Source organism: Callospermophilus lateralis, chromosome 10, assembly GCF_048772815.1.
Source record: "Callospermophilus lateralis isolate mCalLat2 chromosome 10, mCalLat2.hap1, whole genome shotgun sequence".
Taxonomy (NCBI): domain Eukaryota; kingdom Metazoa; phylum Chordata; class Mammalia; order Rodentia; family Sciuridae; genus Callospermophilus; species Callospermophilus lateralis.
In genome coordinates, this window is record NC_135314.1 from 2,192,686 (window position 1) to 2,209,860 (window position 17,175).

The 17,175-nt window shown below is 58.4% G+C and overlaps 1 protein-coding gene across 2 annotated transcripts in view; it reads right to left on the bottom strand.

The window, feature by feature from the left end:
* The window catches only part of Agpat3 (1-acylglycerol-3-phosphate O-acyltransferase 3), a 72,529-nt gene extending 60,702 nt beyond the window's left edge, over positions 1-11,827 (bottom strand). For both annotated transcript variants that reach the window (XM_076868773.2, XM_076868771.2), the window contains exon 1: positions 11,695-11,827. The gene's annotated coding sequence lies outside the window, so the exon portion shown is untranslated. The remainder of the gene's footprint in view (positions 1-11,694) is intronic.
* Between the last annotated feature and the right edge of the window lie 5,348 nt (positions 11,828-17,175).

The window sequence follows — 17,175 nt, forward strand, 5'->3', positions numbered from 1 at the left end:
AAAAATATGACAGTATTAAATACTTCTCATTTTTTTCTCTTCCAGAAAATCTGGAAGAAATGGGTTCCTTTCTGAAATAAGTTAGTGATGGATGAAAAGTGAGGACAGTTAGTAACTATCATCTCCTTTCCAAGTTTCGTTTCTTTCTAAAGTTATTGTTATCCTCTCTCCCCTTCCCTGTCAGGAAGGCCACCAGGCTGGGCGGACAGTGCACTCCACTCCATCTGGCCCCCTTGCAGGCAGCGTCCAGCTGATGGGAATCCAGGTCGCCTCCCCATCCCTGCCCACTGCCTGCCAGCCCAGGAGGCCACGGGGCATCGTTGCTCGGGTAGATGCAGGAGAGGGAATGATGAGCCAGGTCTCTGAAACCTGTGCCACCATCAATGCCTTACAGATGTCTGGCCTATTTTCGCAAGGCTCCGGGCGCCGCACCACCCATCCTCACCCGCATTCCCTGAGGACGGGAATTCCCCTGCTCTGAGCTGTGGCAATGCCTGCCCATGAAGCCAGACTCCAAAATGTCTCGAGGGACACACAGCATCAGCCAGCAGGCCCCGCAAAGCCCTTGTCTCTGCTCTCCAGAAAGCAGCCCAGAGAGGGCAGGCAGGTGGACGAGGGGCTCGCGGAGGCTTGGCAGTGGCAGCGTCTCTCTGCCCCACTGGGTGGCTTGGAGGCTGCCCTCAGCCTGCCGGGCATGGGAGGACTCGGGCCCAGGAGCCCTGAGGCCAGCGCAGGGGTGGTGTTCTCCTGGCCAGCACAGACCAACAGCAGGTCTGTGGAGACCAAGGTGAGGGAGCGGGGAGCCACCACCCCACCAAGCTCCCCTGACCTCCCCAGCACAGCTGGGAAACACAGGACGAGTCCTTGCTCAGGGGTCACGCAGCCCTACAGCCCGGGAACAAGAACAGGAACAGGAACAGGACAGGGGCTGACGAGGCCACCCTGGGAGAGCCACCTGGAGGAGGAAGGAGACAGTGAGAAGGGCAAAGGACAGGTAGCTGATGGCCCAAGACAAGGAAATGGGTAGACGGCCGGTCCCCACCACCTGGTTGCTAACAGCCTCCATTGAGGGGAAGGATCCCTTCCCACCACAAGCAGTCACCCCCTGGAAGGCTGTCTCCCTGCCCTTTGATCACGTAGGGCTGAAATCTATGAAAGGGGCAGGACACCCCGCTCCCAGCTCTGGACCCCCTCTCCCCTTTAAGCAAAACTTGTTTCCTGTCTCAGTGTTTCTCAGATGTTTGATCTTCAACACTGGGGGACAAGGACAGGGTCCTCAAGTTCAAGACCAGTTTCAACAGGAGAGCCAGACAGCGAGGGCACTGTGGCCACAAGACCCAGGATGGAGTCCCTGGGTCCTTTCTCGGTGCGGCACTTGTGACCAGGTCCCTGAACAGCCCAGTCAGGGCTCACATGGCAGGCCTTGCACACACGGGCTCCCTCCAACCCTGACGCTGCTGGGGAGCAAGGAGCCGGAGCTGAGGCTCCATCGAGCACTACCCAGATCCAGCCTCGAGCCCAAGGGGAGAACCCAGGCCTGCGCACAGCACGGCTGACCAGTGACCTGCCACCCGTCCTCAGTGCCCAACTTCACACATCGGGAACAGCACCAGCAAGGCGACTGCGGGTTTCGTGATGGGAGCCCATGGCTGTGCGAGATCAACATACTGGCTTTCAGGCCCAGGAAACGAGCGGAAATGTCAGTCTGTCGAGCACCTGCACCCCTGCCGTTCTCCAAAAGCTCCTGGTGTGAGTGGGTGTGCCCTGGCAGCTGGCAACTTGAATCTAAAGTCCAAAATGTGGACTCTGTCTCCACAGCCTGCCTGTTAACCCCAGGAGAGCCATGCAAGGGTTCCTCCCCGCTGAAGCCGGGGAGGTGGGAACAGCTCCAGTGCTCACCATGGGTGCCATACCCCCACGGCCATGCCACAGAGCCAAGCACAGCCCCGCCGTCCTACCCAGGGACAAGGGCAGTAGGGAAGGTCAGCAGGAACACTGGAAGAAGTGGGCTGCAGAGGTGCTCTCTCGGTGGAGAGCACTTGTCTAGTTGCTTGTGCCCCAAGTCCAATCCCCAGCGCTAGAAAAAGCAAGAAGAAAACCAAGTGGACTGCAGAGACAGCGCGCGTGCCGTGGTGCAGCCTGCGTGTGCGCACACCTGACTCAGGTGTGGAGACAGCGCACGAGCCATGGTGCAGCCTGCGTGTGCGCACACCTGACTCAGGTGCGGAGACGGCGTGCGTGCCGTGGTGCAGCCTGCGTGTGCGCACACCTGACTCAGACTCCGGAAGGGGGACTGGCTGGGTAACAGGGGGAGGGAAGACAGGAAGGCTGTCAGAGGAGGCCCAGGGAGGAGGTGGGCCCAGGGCAGAGAGCACCTGGCGGAGAAGTCTGAAGGCTGGAGGTGGGAAGCAGGGAGCGTAAAGAGGAGCCACATGGAGCTCCCAACGTCTGGACCTCTGAGTTGCGGCCTCGTGTACAGCACAGGGGACTCGGTGGGCACCCCTGGGTGCTGCAGGTGAGGAGTGAAGCCGGGCCAGGGCTGTGGATAGAGGAGGGGTCAGACGGCCATGGAGACACGAAGATGGGAGAAGTGGGTCTGGGGGCACAGCCCAGGAGAGGCGCCGGGCCGGCAGCCTTCCCTTTACACTTGATTCCTGCTTTCAAAGTCTGCTGGGCTGAGGGCTCCACCTTTTATAAACCATGCTCCTGGCTCACCATTAGTCAGCCTCCTTCAGAGTCACCCTCTAAACGCCACAATCCCGGGCATCGCTGGGGGTCCCATGCACAGTACCCTGTGGTGGTTCTTCAGCTGCCAGACAGGATAGTGATGGCCCCTTCTCCATCTCCAGTCAGACAGTGACAGGGAAGTCGATGACAGGGAAGTCCAGGACACCAGGGCTCCAGTTTTGAAAGTGTGTCCCAAATTGGTTCAAAGTCCGGGTGATGACGGAGGGGAGGTGCTCCAGTGGAAGGCCCAGTGGAGGCCCGGACCTTGCCCTCTGCCTCTGCGAAGCAGCTGCCCACCAGGACAAGGTCCCCAGCATCCTGCCACTCAAGTCCACTGTCCCTTCACCTGTCCAGTCCTGCTCATCCACCTGGACTCGGAGAGCTTCACGCCCACCACCAGCAACCTCTACACTCGAGTTCTGTTGGGTCCTTTTCCTTCCTAGTGAGTGACACCTTCACAGGTCCCCTCTGAGTGCAGGAAACCTGAAGTGATTTCAGATCAGTCCCATCCTGACCTGAAGCTGCCCAAAACCCAGGACCACAGGCCCGTGGACGAGGCTGAGCAACGGGCAGCAGCATCAAGGGTGGAGGCCGGAGGAAGCACAGGGGTAGAACGCTTGCTCCCTTGCTTGGCACACACGAGGCCGCGGGTTCCATCCCCACCCCAGCAAGAGAAAGAGAGAAGCTCAGATTCTGTCATTCCACTTGTATTATTATTAAATAATGCCAGAGAACTTTTAGGAATGGAAAATATAATCGTTGAAATAAATTGCTTTTAAAAACTGATTAAATAGATGAGACAAAGCTGAACAAATAACCCAGAAGGCAGCAGAGAAAAGACCAGAGGACGGACGGTGTGTCAGAGGCCTGGGGGGCGTGACGGCTGGGACGTCATGGTCGGAGGGCCACACTTGCACCCCGGGGAGCTCAGGAGCACGCGGCAGAGTGGCACCTGTGGCAGACCCGGGAGGGCGCAGGGTGCAGCCCTCGCCCCACGAGGCAGGAGGCCGGGGCCCAGGGTGACACAGCCCACGTGGAGCCCTGGGAGAAGCCAGAGGCAGCCCCACACGGCCCTGCCCAGGAGGCTTCTGAGCCCAAGCCTAAACACTGACCTACGGCCCCGCACTTAGGGCACAACAGCACCCACTGCGAAACTCGGGGGTCGGGGAGAGTAAGGCAAACTCTTCAGCACTCAGAACTGAACGATGGGAGCCCCGAGCTCAGACGCCCAGCCCCGCACAGCAGGACGGCACAGCCCCGAGTCTCTCCAGGGAACCCGCGCCAAGGAAGCAAGCCTGGAGAACATCACAAAGCTGAGCTTCCACCCCAAAACAGCCTTGGAAGAGCACCCTGGATAAACCCCAGGGAGGAGGAAGTAACACAGAAGCAGACACAGGGAGAATGGAGAGCCTAGGTGGTTCCTTGTGACAATGACGGAACAAGTACGCCCCGTCTGACAAGAAAGGAGAGAGGGCCAAAGCTTCAGGAATCGGGGGACTGCCTGTCGCTTACAGAGGGAGGGCAGAAAGGTAGGAACCGCCGCCCATGTGCCAAGAAACCAGGACTCCAGAGAAGCGCACGCCAGGGGACAGCCTTGTCACCTCCTCCCTCCCTCCGCCTGAGGGCGGCCAAGCCAGCAATACTCCCAGCAGAAGTGGCGCGGCACCAGCACCGGGGTCGCCTGAGACATGGCCGTGACCTGCCGGCCGGGGGTGCCGCTGTTCTGAGCCCCTGCTCAGGTACAGCTGGCTTCCCCTGGTATGTGCTGAACACTGACCTACGGCCCGCCTTCTGCGGCTCTCCTGATCTCACGTCCCCCAAGTGCTGAAGGTGCCCAGACCTCAGGCGCACCAGCCCCAGGAGGAGCGCCAGAGTGCCCCAGGGTGCCAGTGCCCCACGCGCCCTGCTGGCACCTCACATGGACATAATGGCGCACTCTGGGCTTCCCGTGGCTGGCCACCATCCTTGGGAGAGTGACCAGCAGGACCGGGGCTGCTTCTCCCCTGCGTGAATATGGTAGTGCCCCTCATCCTCGGGACATTGCCCGGGAGTCTGTGAGGAGTGCTGCCCTGCTGCAGATGCGGGGCTTCCTGAGGTCCTGCAGCATCGCCCCGTCTCGCCGCAGTCCACCTGTCCTTCTGTGTTTATGCCCAGCGCCTCCTTAACGTGTCCACCATCAGGTCACTGGGGGTCACTTGATCACAGTGCTGATACCCAGACAGTGGATCTGGTAACCAAGAGGATTACTGAGCATCTCGCCAGCAGGCAGCGCACAGTGGGGACAGGCTAGACAAGGGGTGCTTCTCGTCCCACATAGGATGGGGCAGGGAGGGGTCAGAGTTCACTAGGCACGCAGAATGAGGTGACACTTCAAACTTAGGAAGTGTTCATTCTGGGCTATTTAATATCTTTGGGCCACCCCTGACCACAGGCAGTGGATTACTGGGTGCCAGAGCTGTTCTCTCATTTCATTTGAAAACAGGCATTTGGGGCTCTCCTGGGGTTGCTGTGATAATAAACCTGCTGCAGGCACTTCAGCACCTGGCTCCTGAGAGGCGCACAGTAGGTGCACACCTCTGTGGGACACAGTCGCCCTGCAGTCTGAGGCCCCCTTGGTGGCTGCACAGGTGTGGCGGCCATACCACACCTGCACCAGCATTCCACTGCCCACAGTGTGGCCAGCGCTCAGCCACGTGACCTCCCTGGGCCAGCACCTCCTGAGGCACCTGGTGAGGGGAAGCCTTTCACCTTCGTACCTTCGTGCTTTGCCGCAGTTTATTCGCACTTTCCATGTTCTGAGGAGGAGCAACGGGTCAGAACCAGGCAGCACTGTGTTTGTACCGACCCCAGAAGGGGAGTCTGGGACACTCTCTAGGTCAGGACGAGATGGGGGTGCCCCACTGCGCTCTGCCCGGGCAGCAAAGCAGAAAGGAGGCTGCTGAAGCCACCGGAGGAAACAGACCTCGGCCATTCCCAGAGGCTGTGGATCTCGACGCAGAAGGTTCCAAAACACACCAAGGAACCATCAGCAACGGTCGGGTCACTGGTGGTTGGATCAGTACCCCAAGTCAACTGCATCCCTCCGCAGCACCTCGAGGAGCCAGGCATCTCAAAAAGACGGTTTACAAAAGCAACAGAACTCACGAGTGCAGCTGGGGACCCGGGGACAGGGCAGCAGGCGGAGCATCGCAGGCTCACAGGACCCGGCTGCCAAGACACAGCCACTCTGCAGGGACCGAGGGTCCAGGGACTGCCAAGGAACCTCACAGTTCACAAGAGAACGAGAACGCACGTGTGCCTGGGCGCAGAAGGACCTTCTTAAGCAGCCCAGGGAGGCAATGCCCCAAAAAAGAGGTGAATAAGTTGCAAAAACAAGGCTAAGCAAGTGCAAGGCCTGCCCCGGGAAAGGAGCCCAGGGGAGCCGAGTCGAGAGGGTGCACAGCAGAGAGGCCAGATGAGAAGGACGCGAGAGAAACGACCACCTGACGAGCAGGGAATGGACGTGAGCACACGGCCACAGAGAAAACACAGTGGCCGGCGAACACAGGGACTCCCAGCTCCTGAGCAGGGAGGGCGGCCAAGGCCAGCAGACAGCACTCTGACTGCCCTGTCTGCAGGAGGCCAGCGTGGCCACCCAGAGGGTACGCTGGTGTATGATCCAGCACAGTCACTCTGGGAAGCCACCTCGAGGCCAGAGCACTGGCCGCTGGAGGACTCTTCACGTGTGCACCAGGAGTCAGGCCTCCAGTGACCCACACTGCGCTGGAGATGCCCCTTTGCAGACCTGACCTCCACAGAACTCTCACCAAGTCCCCTGAGTGATGTGGCATCCACCAGGCTCCCCAGCTTCTGCCCACTTCCTGCCCACTTCTCAGACCATCACAGGAGCCCTGGCCTGTGCCCAGCAGCCATGCCTGAGGCAGGGTGGACAACTCTCGGCTTTCTCATACACATAAAATGTTTAGTTTTGCTATTAATTTCCTGTTTCCCTTGCATGTGTTTTGGAAGTGCCCATTTTGTCCTCATTTAATTAGTTCAGCTATTCATTTCAAGAAATAAACAAATACACAAACAGGAAGTTGTAAAGACAGTGGCCTGGGGCTGAATCAGACAGCAACACTGTTAATCTTGCATGTGGGGTGTTAAAAATAAACAACTTGCAGGAAAATCCAGATTTCTGACTTCTTTTGGAAGAACACTGACATGGTAAATCTGGTCCTGGTTCTGCCAGGCCACCATGTGGCTGAGGTCAGTGGTGGTGGTCAGGCAAGCCAGGCCCTCGGAGGCAGCCTGGGCCACACGCCCTGTTTGCTGTTGCCCACCGCCCTTCCCTGACCTTCCTGCCTGGTCCCTGTCAGCAGCCGTCTCTGCAGTGTTTATGTAACTTTGTTCATCAATAAGAAACGCTCTGTAACCAATAACTCAATAAAACTCAAAGAAAAAAATTAAAAGGCACCATGGGGTTCCAGGAAAATGAGACCACCAGACTGGAGCAAGACCCAAGTGAGCCACAGCACACCTGCCCCGTCGGGGGATCAGAAGGCAGCGCCCTCTGCTGGAAAGTGCGCTCTGGTCTCCAGGGTCTGCCCGGCAGCACTGCTCCTCCCTGGCAAGCATCCCCACAGGCCAGCTGCCTGCTGGTCCCAGCAAAGCAGCCCAGCGGGGGGTCCGGGGGCCTGCTGAAGCCCCAGGCTGCTTCTAAAGCTGAACCAAAATATTGCCCATGGCTTATGGCTCACACGTGAGATTGTGTGTTTCCATCTTTGTGGATTATCAAAGTTACTCAAGTCCGCCGCCCAGAGCCAGGGGCTTTCCTGCTCTCAGCCACAGAGCTGCTGCAAGGGGGCAGGGAGAGTGACCCCAGGGAGCTAAGAGCTCACTGCAGCACCCTGGGACCTCTGCAGGGGCCCGCTCAGGCTGCGCCATAGGGGCAACTCAACGGGGCACGCACACGGAGCATCCTGAGGGAGGTGAGGGGCTCTGTCCTGCACTGGCCGGCCCTTCCTCAGAGCTGCTCTAGAGCACCTCCCTCCAGCCTCCAGAGCTACCCCAGCAAAACTCTCTCGCAGGCTGAGCTTCACCCGGGCACCTGCTCCCCACACAACCTAACTGAGGGGTCTTCTCTTCACAATCTGATTTCTGTCTCCTCTGGCAAAAATCACCACTAGCAGACCAAACTCAAAGGTACACCCGCTGCAAACTTCTCTGCAAGAACAGCGTCTGTGCACCTCCCTAGGAAGAGGGACGAACACTCTTTTCACTCAGCGACTCCAGTCACACCAGGACAGCAGCTGAAATCAAAAATCAATCCTTGGGAAGCCCGCCCTGAGCATCAGCTCATGGCCCAGCACCACGGCCAGGCCTGCCGTCCCCACCACGCTGCACACCGAGACAGGAGGCCTCGGATTCAGGACAACCTGGCAACTTAGCAAGACCCTGTCTCAAAACTCAAAAGGCTGGGGTGAAGCGCAGTGGTAGTGAACTTGCCCAGCAAGGGTGGGGCCCGGGGTTCAGTCCCCAGCCACCCCCCCTGCCAAAAAAGTCACCAGCAGCTCTTCAGCCCCTGCGTTCCGTGTTCAGCGTGCCCCAAGTTGTGCGCACCGACTGGCGCTGCCCCCCAGCCCCCCATCCAGCATCACACTCAGCACATGGCCGTTCTCTTGTTTTGGATGGAATTTCTGAGCCGGTGTCTGGCAAGCACAGCCTCCTACAAGTGAAAAATCTTAAGACCAATATAGGTATCGAGCCAATCACTTAGTTCCTTGGTTTAGAAAAATGGGTTTTCATATATTGAGTTTTCGGAGCATCAAGCGGGGTAGGTAGAAAAATAACCTCTGAAGTCCAGGTCCATCAAACTGGGCAATGCTGCCCAGGCCTCCCCACCTCAGTCTCTTCATCAGGACATGGGGCAGCACCACTCTCCTTGTGGGCTTGAGACTTAAAATAACAGGCACGTAAAGCAGCTCGCAGCGGTGCGACCCTGGCGCCCCCCCAGAACAATAAACAGAGCAAGCTATCAAGCAAGGGCAGATTTAATATCAGCAAACACTTATAAAATGTTGCGAGGAAGAGCCCAAGAACTGTCCTGACTGGAGCTGTGGCTGGACGTGGCAGGGCAGCAGCACGTGAGCAGCAGGGTGGGCACAGCATGGCCTTGCAACAGCTTCCAAGTGCTGTGCGCTCAGTAGCTCCTCGCTGTGGCGGTTTAGCATGGATTTCGCTCCCCACCCACTTTTAAAGCAACAGGGACAGTCTCCATTACTGATGTACGCATGCTGGCACAGAAGCACTGGCTCCAGCTCCTGGTCCCAGGTGACACAAGTTCTCCAGCAGGAGCCTGCCACCCCATCCCCGTGGCCCTCGAGCTGCCCCTGCTTGCCACTGCACGTGCCCTTTCTGCAGCCCTTCCACACAACACGGGCAGTGTGGCGATGGGGCACAGTGCCCACTGCCCTCTCATCACCATCAACCTGATTCTCTGTCCCCACAACTAAGCCAGACCCAACCTGTGTCATCAGTGTGAACTCCATACCTTGTTTTGCAAAGATAATCAAAACATGGCAGATTCTTCTCAATCACCAGGGGAGACTATCTGGAGGTGACCCACGAGAATGGTTACCAAGTGCAGCGTTTTGAAATTAGTAGTTGAGAATAATCCCCAACACCATGAAGTGGCTTTAGGGATAACAGACTGTCACGGTCGCTTTGCTTTATGACCTAGAACAGCTCATGTAAACCCCCAAACTCTGGTTAACCTAAAGCAAACCCCACAAAATTTCGGAGCAATTGTTTTGTTTCATAAAATTCAGTCCAACCGAACGGGCACGCAGACGATGGGAAGACTAAGTTGTGGGGATCCCGCATCACACAAGTCAGCACAGAGGAAACAGATGTGGCCAGCACTTTGCTCTTTAAATACCAGCCTGCCCAACTTGTGACAGGAAAATCAAGACAGAGATTCTGACAGGCCAAGGGAGGAAGAGGAGTGTGGGGAGGGGAGACTGAGCCTTGGCCAGAGGTGGATTTGATGGTGACTAGGGTGGACACATGGCCCCAAGGGCTGCACCCCTGGGCAGTACAGTGGGAGCTGAGCAAGGCCGGGAACCTAGGAAAGGACCACATGGGACTGGGCCAGTGACTTTGGCTCTTCTCCAACACCTCGTTTCCCCTGTTTACAAATAGACCTCAATATCTCCTCCACCTCCAAGTCCATCAGAGATGAAGTTTGGTGGGTCTGCGGACTGGGTGTCCCCAGGATCTTCAAATTCTGGCTGTGCTCATCTATGACATGATGGTGGGCAAGTAACTGACCCTCTCTTTCTTCAGACCACTGTCTGGCAACCCCCAGTGCCAGCCACAGCACACGTGGAGGGCAGGCACCTGCGTGTCAGCACGTGCGGTGACATCGAGGGAAGCAGACACGACTGCGACCGAACAGGTCACTTAACAAAAATAAAAATGTCATTTCCCACTGGCCGCCCCAGCCCTGGCACATAGACCTGTCAGCACAGGGTACATCCTTGCCAGTCGGGGCTTCTGGTAGGGGCCAGTCTGGGGCAAGGCTGCACTGCCAGAGCCCCCACATCATGTCGGCCTTCATCACCTGGCTGTCTTTAACCAGATCTGACACACTTCTCAGATACTGCCAAGATGGAGACCTCCTGCGGTGGACAGGCTGCAGATGAGCCCAGGTGGCCCCAGTCAGCAGGCCGCAGGGGGAATCACTCCTTGAAGCCTCTTCCGAGGCCAGAAGAGGCTCTGTTCCCATCATGCCAAGTAGCAGTGTGCTGAAACAATGTAACCAGGCGCTTCCCCAGAGAGCAGGGAAAGTGGATACAGGATGAGGGCAGGACTGACTCCTGAACTGGGTGGGCAATAAGGAAAGGATCAAAGCCGCCCTTCAGACCTCACCCAGACCCCTCCAAGGCTGGCAAACTGGGGAAACATGGATCAGCAATCCCTAGATGGGCCGCAGTTTAAACAGGAGACTCCCTGTTAGTTTCAACAGCATGGGTCCCATGGCCTTCCCCGCCAGCACCTGGCCAGCCATAGGGACCCTGTATGCTGGCTCTCTGGGACAGCACTGCACACGGCTCTCTCTCATAAGACCTCAATATTCCCAGGAAAATAACCCAATTGCTGCGTTATTCTCTTAGACCAGACTTAAATACTGAACTTAATTTTTTTTTTCAGAGAGGCCACTGGTAAGAATCCTTTTCTCTATTTCACTAAACTTCTCTCAAAGTTCAAAAAAAAAAAAGAAAACTACATTTTTCTCAGTGCAGCCTAGCTGCTAGTAATTCTCCTCTCCTAAGCACCCGGGCCCACTGCTCCAAGGGTCTTTGGGGTGGCCCTGGAATGGAGGTGTTTTCCTCCCAAAGGCTCTCTGGCTATCGACTGCCCCCATCACCTGACTGGACCGGTGGAGGCTCACAGCCAGCCTTTGGTCTCCACGCCAAAGTCAAATCGGAACCCTGGGCACGCGTCATCTGCCTGGCGGTCCCACCTGCAGCCCTCCCTCTCGGCCTGAGCCAGCAAAAAGTGAAACTAGCCCACAGCCGGCGCGCTGGGCCGGGGCGCCCTGCGGGGTCCCGGATCCCGCGCCCCGAAATCAGGCAGGGGGCGCGCGCGTGGCGTCCCCCAAGGAGCCCCGAGGGTCCCGAGCGCGGTCCCGCGGGAGAGGGGGCCCAGGCCCCGCCGGAGCTCGCGTCGCCCCCCTGGCCGGCCGCCGGCCCCTCTCGGGGCGCCCCTTCCCGGGCCGAGGCCCCGTGGCCCGAGGCGGGCGGCCAGGAGGAGGCCGGGCCTCGAGCGGGACAGGCTGCCCGGGAGGCCCGGAGGCCCGGGACCGCGGGGACCCGCCCGGCCCGCGGCCCCCGCCGCCCCGTTCTCTCGGGCCCGCAGCGGCGCAGGCCCGGGACGCCCGACCTCGGGCGGCGGGGTCGACCCCGGGCGGGGGCCGCCGCTCACCTGCAGCCGCCGCCTGCTCGTCGCGGTCCGGGTCGCTCGCGGCCGCGCTGGCCGCTGCGCTCTCGGCCTGGGCCCGGCCGGCCCTGCGTCGGGCCTCAGCGAGTGCGGCGCCCGCCGCCCCCGGCCCCCATCGCGGCCCCGCCCGCCGCCCTCCGCCCTCGCCGCGCCGCCACTTCCTGTGCGCGACCAGCCACAGTTCCGCCGGCGCGCGGCGGGCGGGGGACACGGGGGACGCGGGCGGCCCGGCGCGACCCGGCCGCCGCGGGGCCAACGGGCGGGCGGCGCGAGGCGGCGGGCGAGGCCGCGCAGACCCCGGCCTCCGGCCTCCTGGCCTCCCCGCCGCGCCGGAGCCTGGGGGCGTGGGCCGCGCCCCGCCCGCTCGGGGTCGCCTCCGGGAGCGGCGGGGACGGTCCTGCGAGCGGGGCTCTGGCCGGGATCGCCTTCCAGACCCACGTGCCGCTCCCGGACTTATTTACTGTGGCCCGGGCTGGCAACATTGTATCGACACCTGACTCCCCAGGCGGGCGCCCCAGAGCTGGCCTCCGGAACAGCACCCCCTCCCCAAGCCCGCAGTCATGACCACTGTCCCCTCCTGGCCCCAGACTGTCATCTGCGCCCAGGGAGCGGCCACCTGCCTTCTCTGATACCTGGCCAGCAGGACGATCCCAGCAGCAGACCAGGGAATCCTTCAAGCCTGCGGGGACACAGGGCCCAGGACAGGACCTGCCTGCCGGGCTCATCCAAGGAGCAGGGCCATCTGCCCTCCCCCTGCTCCACTTCATACTGAGTGGACCGGGCACCTGCTTCAGTGCCCAGGTCCTCACTGGATTTTCTGAGCTTCAAAAGAAAACTGATTTAAGACACCTAGAGCTTGTACTGTTCGGCTGAGCCTCCTTTTAAGCCTCTTCAATTTTTTTCAGAAAATTCCTGAGTAGAAAAAAGTGAGTCACCTGTCCTACTCAAAATTCCCCTCCTCCTGGAAAAGCAGCTGTGGTTTGCAGGGTTCATGGAAATTCAATATTTCAAAACCCTGATCCCTGCCTTGCCATTGTAAGTGATCCAGCCCTGGGATAAATTCCCACAGGCACCTGCAGGCTGATGTAGGAGGATGTGCTGACTGGGGAGTGTTACCTGTAATTACAAAACACCTGAAAATAACCAAGGGCATCTGGTTAAATAACCCCAGAATGTTCACTTCATACTTTAACTTAAAACATTTTAATGTAATGCTGTGTACACTGATACAACATAATCTCCAAAGTTTGCTAAATTAAAAATAAAAAGAGCAACAGATACACAATGATCCACTATATTAAAAAACAGTCTGTGCCGCTGTCCAGGAAGCTTCTCAAAGGATGAACATGAGGCTTATTAATGGGCAGGTGTAAACTTCTTATTATATGCCAGAGGGTGATGTTAGACGTATTAAGTAAACATGTTACAGTCACTTTTTCAAACTAATTAAAATGCATTTCATTACTTTGACATTTGATGCCCCCTTCACTTTGCTTTGATGGCATAACGCCTCCTGGATGTAATCTGATCTCTGCTCGGTTAGGAGGTGTGGTCCTTCAGACCTGCGCAGACTTTCCCCCTGGGAAGCTGCAGTGGGACACATACACCTTGGAAGGGGGCTTGGAGGACACCTCCCTGGGCTCTGCCAGGTGCCTGTGCTTCGGCTCATGACTTCGGCTCAGTCATGCACCCGCCCTGGGAGTGTGCACGTGTCTGCATGGGGCATTCCACTTGGCACAGCAAGGACGCAAGGTGGAGGCTTCTGAAATCCTGCTGTGCATGTAAGGAAATGCCCGCTGCTCCTTGGTGTCCCCCAGCACCCAGCAGCAGGGCCCACCGCCCTGGCCCAGCCTGGCTGTCCACAGTGCACCCACTGCTCGTGGACACTGATGCTGCTGCCTTCCTGTTAGGGGAGAAACTCAGGTTCTACACAGAGCAGGCCCACGAGCCAACAGGGCACAGCAGACCACCAAATGATGGGCCACTCGAGACCTCTAAGACTGGACATGGTGTCATCCTGACCCCTTCACCTGGTCTCTACCATGAGCCTTGCCCAGGAAAACCACCACCGTGATGACCTTCCAAAAGTCTGTCCTCAGGCTTTAGCAGAGTGCCATTTCTCCTGCCCGTAAGTCCCACTCCAAGCTGACACTGTGAAACTGCCGTCCGACAGGACCTTGGTCTAGAATAAGTTCTATGCTTGCCCAGCTCTGCCCCTGAACTGGTTCCTGGCTGGTCAGTAACCTGGGCTCTCAGGGCAGCCATCTGACCCCTGTGGCTGCCATAACCCTGTCCTAGCCTTTCTGAAACCTCCATATGTAACTGTATGAAATGTCACGTGTGACTGCAGCGTTACAGATGTTAGAATGAGAGCACCTGTGATTGCCTGTCCCACAGGTGACCTGGAGGGAAGGTGGTGACCCTGGAAGTTTATTGTTATTCCGTAAGTTCTGACAAATGTGTTTCATCTCTGTTAATGACAGAGCAGGCTGGTGACAGGTCCCCAGATTCTCATGTTTAAAATGGGGGTGGGGGGCAGGAGGTGAGCTAGGGAATTTCTCAAGGTGCGAGAAGGAGGACAGCACCTGAGTCCCCCCTGTTCAGTTTGGCTCTAGTTCTCAGAAGGTGATTTTCTGGTGTTTCATTTCATGGACAAGTGAACCGAGTCTGCGAGGAACCCCACACACACACCCCTAGGCCAAATTGGGGTGGTCTCCCACTTCTTAGGTGGCCTCTCTGGAGAGGTTTCCCATCAAGCCCTGTCCAAGGGCTTGTGTCACGGTCTGGCTCCTGGAGAGTCCATAGGGAGGACAGTCGGTGGCCAGTCGCAGTAAGGACCCCCAGGAGCTGCTGCCGCTGGGGAACTGAGCTGGCCTGTGACCTCATACAAGGGAGTGACCCACCAGGGTCGAGTCTCTTTTTCTGTAAAATGAGGAGGCTCCCAGCTCAGAAGGGCCCAGAGAGCCCTTGACCGTCTGGTAAGTCCAGCGTTGAGAAAGCCTCAGGTCAATGGCCCCAGGGCAAGCCCAGCATGGGGACACCATCACAAGTGGAGAGACATCAGTTCTCCGATTAATTCAGGTCTGGAAAGCGACCCCATGGGTCCTTCAGGAGACAGACTGTTTTAAACACAGACCTGTACAGAGGCAAAGACTGTAGGTGGGAGTTTGTTTGCAGCAAAGAGTTTGGAGACCCCGAGCTAAGCCCTGGCCCACCGAGTGATTCTGAGAACGTCTGTGCAGTGTGGACCCCCCAGCGGGATAAGACGGCCTTGGCCAGCACACACCCAGCGGCCACTTGAGAACACAGGAGTGACCCACGTGGGCAGGACTGGGAGAAGCCTGGCCTCCCCAGCACTGAGGCCAGGGCCACCGTCTTGTGCACAAAGCCAGACTCCAACCCAGAGCAGACCCAGACAAACAGAAAAGCCCCAGGTTCGAATCCAGACTCCACCTCCCAGGGTGAAGCGGGGAGAACAGAAAAGCGCCACGGTACTGCCAGGCTGTGGGCCTCGGCCTCCACGGGCACAGGCTGGGGCAGGTGAGCGCTGAAGCTCCCGCCAGCGTCCTCTCAGGAGTCACACTGCAGGGCCCAGTGTGACTGGTGGGCAGAGGCCAGGCCAAGGGGCAGGCCCAGAAGCCAGGATGACACTGCAGGGCTCATAGCACTGCCCCGGGCTGCCCCAGCCCGTCAGGGACAGGTGAGCTTCCTTGGCAGGACCAGGCGCTGCACCCTTCTGAACCCAAGACCCACAACCACCCCTGAGAGGCCGCCAGGGAGCCCCAGCTCCCATGAGGCAGGACCCCCAGGGGCTTCCCTGGGCAGCCTCCGCCCCAGCTACCCTCCCCTCTAGGGACACACCCGTCTCAAAGGAGGGCTCTTCCCTCCCGCCCCCACCCCCCTGGACGGGGGTGAGCAAGCACAGCTGTAGCCAGGTGTGGCGGCACTCACCTGTGATCCCTGCTACTCAGGAGGCTGAGGCGAGTTCAAGGCCAGCCTGGGCAACGTGGCGAGGCCCGGGACGGAGCTCAGTGATAGCGTGCCCCTAGATCCAATCCCCAGTACCAAAAATAAAGTAAAAGTTTAAAAAGAAAAACTTTATTACTATTTTTGGCAAGGGTCACCAGGCCTCTGGGAGTGTGCGGTGAACTCAGCCTGGGAGGTCCACCGTGGAGGTCTCTCATCCACAAAGCCACCTCCTAGGGAGCCACCCTCCAGTCTGCGGGGCCCTCACCCATACTCCCCTCTGTGTAGCAGCCCACCTCCAGGGAGGGAAAGTCCTGGCCTGGCCTGGCCCTGCTGTGCCCAGCCCCTAGGCAGAGTCTGGCTCCCAGAGGCCCATTCTTCATGCGCGCTGCCTAAGCAGGCACAAAACAAACTCCCGCTTCTGCGGAGACCTCAGGAGGGCCCCCCACCCCCTGGGGACAGGTGATTCTTAATTTGTTTATGTGCTGTGTGAGTTTTTAAGGGCTGCTCTGAGAAGGGACACAGGCCCGGGTTTCACAAGACGCTGATGTCCTCTCCGCCCCAGAGGCTGGCAGTCTGAGATCAAGGTGACTCAGGGCGGATCCCTGCGGGGATCTTTCCTGGGCTCATAGAGGTGTCTTCCTCTGTCCCCACGGGGAAGTCTCTCCATGTGTGATCCAGGGGTGCTTAACCCCGGAGCCACATCCCAGCACTTATTTTCTATTTTGAAACAGGGTCCCCCTAAATTGCTTCGGGCCTCGCTAGGTTGCTGAGGCTGACTTTGAACTCGTGACCCTCCTGCCGCAGCCTCCCAAGCAGCTGGGACACAGGAGTGTGCTACTGTACCCGCCTAATCTTCTTTCTTTTCTTTTTTTTTTTTTTTTTTAAGAGAGAGAGAGAGAGAGAGAGAGAATTTTAATATTTATTTTTTAGTTTTCGGCAGACACAACATCTTTGTTTGTACGTGGTGCTGAGGATCGAACCCGGGCCGCACGCATGCCAGACGAGCACGCTACCGCTTGAGCCACATCCCCAGCCCCGCGCCTAATCTTCTTATAAGGACACCAGTCTGCTAGATTAGGGCCACCCTGTTGACCTCATTTTAACTTAATCACCCTGCAAAGGCCCTGCCTCCGTGTCCAGCCACATGCCGAGGTCCTGAGGTCAGGACACACCAGCTTGGCAGAGCCCCACGGCCCCAGAGGCTCACTGTGGTGCACGTCCTGTCTCTGCAGGGACCTCGGGGGTCATGTAATGCCAAAGGCTTCTTAAGGTAAATACAGCCATGCGGAGCGGGAGCCGGGGCTGGCTGTAAGCTCCCGGGGACAAGGGAGACGCCAGTGGGCCGGGTCAGCCAGAGGCTCGCCTGGTTACCACTGTCCCTGCCTCCCCTGCAGCTGGGACTTACAGCTCCTGCCACCTCTTGGGAACAGAACCTAAAGGAACCTCGGATCTGAAGGGAGAGAAGCCGAGGGTCAGGCCTGCTCTGCCTCTGTCCCC